The sequence below is a fragment of the Lycium barbarum genome, chromosome 2 (assembly GCF_019175385.1).
Source record: "Lycium barbarum isolate Lr01 chromosome 2, ASM1917538v2, whole genome shotgun sequence".
Taxonomy (NCBI): Eukaryota; Viridiplantae; Streptophyta; class Magnoliopsida; order Solanales; family Solanaceae; genus Lycium; species Lycium barbarum.
In genome coordinates, this window is record NC_083338.1 from 142,858,644 (window position 1) to 142,864,643 (window position 6,000).

General features: G+C 34.9%; 1 long non-coding RNA gene across 1 annotated transcript; it reads left to right on the top strand.

Moving 5' to 3' along the window:
- Positions 1-719: 719 nt before the first annotated feature.
- On the top strand, positions 720-6,000 carry LOC132627732 (uncharacterized). The gene is made up of 2 exons (XR_009577968.1): positions 720-1,942; positions 5,839-6,000. It is a non-coding gene; the product is annotated as an uncharacterized LOC132627732 (long non-coding RNA).

The window sequence follows — 6,000 nt, forward strand, 5'->3', positions numbered from 1 at the left end:
CAAGTTTGATTTGGCAGCTTACCCTGGGCTGCTACAACCCTTGCCAATACCAGATGTTGTTTGGTCACAAATAAGCATGGATTTTGTTGATGGTTTGCCTAAGTCCAAAGGCTTTGAAGTCATTTTGGTGGTAGTTGATAGATTGAGTAAGTATGGACATTTCATTCCATTGAAACATCCTTACACTGCTCAATCTATAGCCAAGGAATTCATGGATGTTATTGTAAGGTTGCATGGATTCTCTGATACCATAACTAGTGACAGAGATGCTGTATTTTTGAGCTCTTTTTGGCAAAATTGTTCAGTTTACAAGGAGTTCAACTAAACACTTCTTCTGCATATCATCCTCAGTCTGATGGTCAGACTGAGGTGCTGAACAGATGTCTTGAGACTTATTTGAGGTGTTTTTGTAATGAAGATGCTACTGATTGGTTCTCTTGTCTAGCTATGGCTGAGTATTGGTATAACACATCACATTACCCAGCCATTCACACTACACCTTATGAGGCTCTATATGGCAGACCACCTCCCTTACACTTGCCATACTTACCAGGGGAGTCTGCTTCTGCAGAAGTGGATCACACACTACTCAACAGGGAATTGAAGTTACAATTAATCAAACACCATTTGTTAAGAGCTTAGTTGAGGATGAAACAACAGGCTGATGCTCATAGAAGTGACAGAAGTTTTGAGGTTGGTGATTGGGTGTATTTCAAAATTCAACCTTACAGGTAGAGGAATGTTACAAATCAGTCTTTCCACAAGCTATCTGCCAAGTACTATGGTCCATTACAAGTCATCAAAAGGGTGGGTCCTGTAGCCTATACTCTCCTATTTCCAGATTCTGTGAAGATTCATCCTACTGTGTGTTGACACCCAATTTTGTCCCTCATTTATTTCAATTTATTTACTCGGGCTTCTAAATTTATTGACGAGCTGAACACTTTATTTTCACTATTACTAATTTTCACTACTTTACCATCAACATCACGAGCATTACTTTATCACCAATTTTTAAATATTCGTCATCGTTTCATTTTTTTCGGGTTTAGAATCGTTAAATTAATTACAAGACAACACTTTGTTAAATCCTTATTTTCTACATATTAATTATTAATTGTCTTCACATAGTATATATTGTACTAGTTATTAAATTAGAAACCCAAGAATAATTAAATAGAGGAGGAAGAATCAACAATTTTCATCTCATAAGCAATTGCTCGAAAGTATATCAATATTGGACTCATTTTGAAGCTCGTATTTTAAAACGACGTGTTATAATTTTTATTTTGTCAAAATATTATTTTACAAAGGACAAATTCCTGATAATGTTATTTACCCAAAAAAGAAAAAGAAAAAAAAAAGAAGGAAAGTAAAGAGAGAGATAAGAGGAATTGGTGCGGTGAACTTGGAATAAGAAGGAATGAAAAAGAAAGAGGAATAATTAAACATCTTTGCACTTCTTTTTCTTTTTCCTTCTTTTGCGCTCATCTCTCCCTTTCCCCTCTTCTTCTTTCTTCCACCTCCTTCATCGTCTTCTTCTTTTTCTCTTCTTCTTCTTCTTCTTCTTCTGCCTCCTTCATCATCCCTCCACTCACTTCTGTTCCCCACCACGTCTGTCTCTCCACTTCCCCTTGTCCCCCACGCTTATTCCTCGCTTCGTCTCTCTCATACACTCCTCCTTTTACTTTAATACAAATGAAACCTTATAAATAAAACGGGAGTTAATCCAGAAGGGGAGAGGATTTTCAGTTTTTGGGGAGGGAACTGAGCATCGTTTTAGAAAAATAGGGATTTTTGTTGAGCAAGAAACCTAAGAAACTTGGACAAAAGATCTGGAATCTACAAATTTTCCTTACAAAAACACAGTTACTTTAATCGGGTTCGTTCGAGTTCGAGTAGAGATCCGAGATTCATACCCCGTTCACTGCACCTACAAAAGGTCAGTAAACCTTTCCCTTTTCTTTAATTTTTAGTATTCTGCGTGTTGAGTTTTAATTTATGATCATGTGTTAGTTGACAGCTGGGTTGGCAGTGATTTAGTTTAGTCGAACTTAGTATTAGTTAATATAGCGTATTCTCAATGATTGCGGCACTCGGGTATGTTAGTATAGCCAAAGATGTTTGCTGGTAATAGTAATGTTGAAGCATGTCTTATTTGTGTAAGTGTTGATTTTCTATTTGAGAGTATGGGAGATATACCCAAAATATACTAGATGTATACAGTTCCTACATGCGTTTGAGCTATAAGAATTTGTACATTGGAGTATATATCGTGTATATCAGTTATAGGGACTCTGAATTATTAGCTTGTGCGGCATAATGATATTAAGTTGGATCTGAACTTTAATTATTTGCTTCATTGGATTGCTCGTTATTGGTTTCTATATTCTGAATATCGTGGGTATCATTCGAGTTTTGTCTTGTTTATTAGGAATTTGGAATTAATCAAGCAAGGTTGAGTTTTACGAATTTAGATATTTAATGTCGTTTCAGCTTGCAACATGTATGCGAAGTATGGATTTTTGTTACCATATTCTGTTTTCATCTCTATGTCGTTAAATATGTCCATTTGCAAACATGAATATCCTTGTTGAATGCAGCTGTTTTGTGTGAATGGGTGTCGAATTAATTAGTCTCGTCTGTTGTCCGTATGGAACTGAAGTCATTACAAAGGAACGTTCAGTTTGAGGCTGCTTTTAGATACTAATTTAAGAGTTGTGGCGTATAGCAGTAGCGTTCATAGTTTGGTCACATCTGTTTGGAACTACGAAGGCCCATTAAATGGAACACGAATGATGTTTTACTCTTTTAAGTTGAAGTCAGAAGTTTGTGAATGGGAAATCTGTGTCAAAATTCATTGTTCCGTTGTGCTGGAATAAATGGCTTTAACCCATTGTGTCTTTCCTTGCTTCTCATCATTTGCATACAAGTTCTGATTTCTCTGTGGATTAGTAGGCCATGACTCTAAGGCTGTCCAATTTCTGAACTTAACATATTGGATTTCTTCGAATCTAGTTACTGATACCTATGTGATTGATCACCATGCTATCATTTTCTTGCTTCTGAAAAAATAGTGTTCTGTTAAATAGTGGTTGTTCCTCTATTGAGGTTTGTTGTTTGTTTATTTTAATTACTCTTGCCTTCATCCTTCGTTAAAATTGCGCTGTTGTGCCACTGCTTTGATTGATCTCTATACCTGGTCGTGTCTAGTTGTGCAGTGGTAGACTTGTTTGATATAATCCTACTATCAGGCAGCCTTCAGCTTTGTTTTTTTTCATTTCCATGCCTTCCAAAAATGAGTAGTCTCTTCTAGATTATCAACTTAGTTTTACCTGGAAATGAGGTGTATGATTTTACATGTTAAATGGATCTTTTTTTTATTCTGCGATGTTGTTCAACTGAGACTGTATATGCTATGCATACTTGCATTAGTCGAGTATATCATCATCTTGTCTTAAACTGTTGAGTATTTAGTTGGGATTCTTTATCGCTTGACTCTTTATCTCTGAAAACTGGAAGAAATGGCCTTGTCTTTTTTTTTTCTTTCTTTCCTTGTTCCTCTTTGCAAATTTTAAGGCTGTGGAGGCCCATCCCTTGAGTTGTTTTCTTTGTTTAAGATTCTGTGAACAAATTGGTTGCTATTTGAATTCCCTTACTTCATAATAGGCTAACTATGCAGTTTGTAAGGTCATTTGTGCATTTTCCTTCTCAAGTTTACATTAGGTATGTTTAGTTTTATTCGTCGATCATGTACTAATCCTTTTCTTTTTGTTTTTTTTATGCATGATATCTCGCATACGAGTCCAAGCGACTCGTCATCTTCTCCCGCATTTTGGCGTTGGGCCAAAGGCCCAACACAACTCCTCTCGAGTCAGCCCCATATAGTTGCAGCCAATCCGCAGCCAAACAGAGAAAATGAAATCTGGGCCGAAGCCCAATAAGCGTGATAACAGCAACAACATATATAAATTGTTGCTGGGCCGAAGCCCAACTGCAAACAGATCACAGCGGTCCAAAATGGGCTGAGCCCATTTACATCATATCTACCCCTCTATTTTTTTTTTGTGTGTGCATTTAATGTGTATTGTATGATTAACATTTTATTTGTCAATTTGGGTAAACTTTAATGACCTTAAGGGTTTTAGTTTAGTAAAGGGTAGCTAATTACACAAACTATATTCACTTCTATTTATGTTTCAAACTATTTATAGTATCTATAACATTTATTTGAGTAATTGATTTACAAATAATATGACTACATACTTTTGGGTTAAAGAAATCATTTTTCATTCTTACTATCTCATAATTCCAAAACGTCACTAACATACAAAATAAGAATCTGATTAGACTTTATAAGCGTTTTCACGATCTATTCAATTACACATTTTCTTTAGTTGAATATGGTTAAGTAAGAATTAATAAAAAGAGAAAGAAATTCACTCCTTTGTTTTACATCCCATTTTACAAAAATAAAAGAAAATATAAGTCTAGATTTTTTATATCACACTATTCATGCAATATCATCTTCAAATTCGCGTTTGTCGAATCTCCTCTACAATACTTTTTTTTAATGGCATCGGAAATATTCTTTTATATAAATTTATTACCTTCTACAAATCCTATTTTTGAATAACATTACTATATTTTCATTTAAGGCTTTAGCAATATCTTTTAAGTCTCATTTAAACATTTAGAATCTTCTTTTACGCAAAATATTATGTTTTCCACAAGTATTATTTTAAACAATACTATTGTACAACGTTTATAAGTCGTGTTTTCAAAATAGCATTAGAAGTACTCTTTTATACAAATTATTATTTTTTACAAGTCCTATTTTAAATAGCATTCTTACATGGCTATTTACAACTTTAGCCATATTTACAAAGCTATTTTCTATCCTATAATACTATTTACACTTAGCCTAACTAATCATAAGTCCGGTCGGTCAACCATTGTTAATGGGTCTTAAAGGGTGCCTAATACCTTCCCTTTAGACTAATTGAACTCTTACCTAGAATCTTAAGTTTCGCAGACCTTAAACAGAACTAACTTTAGAAAATAACATTAATAAACTTTAGGTGTCCTAATTCACCATAAATAATTAGGTGGCGACTCCTTAAAATAACTAAAAACAGGAATCTCCAATATGTCGTACTTCTAAATCAACCCGGTTAAAATGGGGTATGACAGCTTGGCGACTCCACTGGGGATGTACCTAGGTTCTAACCATAACAGACTTAGTTTAAATAGGTTGTGTGTTTATTTTTATTACTTGTTAACTGTTTTTATATGCTATTAATTGTTTTGTTTGATATAAACTGTTTGTCTGATATAAACTGTTTATGTGTTACTGCTTTGATAAACTGTCATTCCGTTCATATTTCCTCCACTTCTGAAAAACTCACACATATTCACACACTTAAAACGGTTTCGCGGTTCGCGCCCGTTCACTACTAAATTACCCCTTTAGTTGGATTGATCTTGTGGATTTAGTCGATCAGCGGTGCAGTCGACGGCCACGGACCTTCCACTCCTAAGTTGTCCGCTTGAGGGAACCTTGTGTCATAAGAAGCCAACTCTTAGTCAGCCTAAGATAGAGCTAAACCAACACACGTTATTAAGAGCATACATTTCATGACCTAGGAGGTTTAATATCCTTGGTGTATTAAGCCCATTAGATGACTTTACCCAAACGTCCGAGTGGGTTCACAACCCCAAGTGACAATAATCATACTTTATATGCATGTTTGAAGGATAACTGTGCCTAAATATTGACTATTTGCTCTAATTAATTAAACTTTAGGAAAGAGAGAATGACTAACGTTTCTATGACAGGTATGCATTTGCATCGGAGTACAACAAATCACGATGATCAAGGGCATCACAAATAGAGCTAGAAGTTAGGCATAGAAATTGTATTTACTTTGTTTAGATTAGGAAACACTTTATGCTGTATTCATTTGACATGTAATAAATATTACATTATTTTGTACTTTA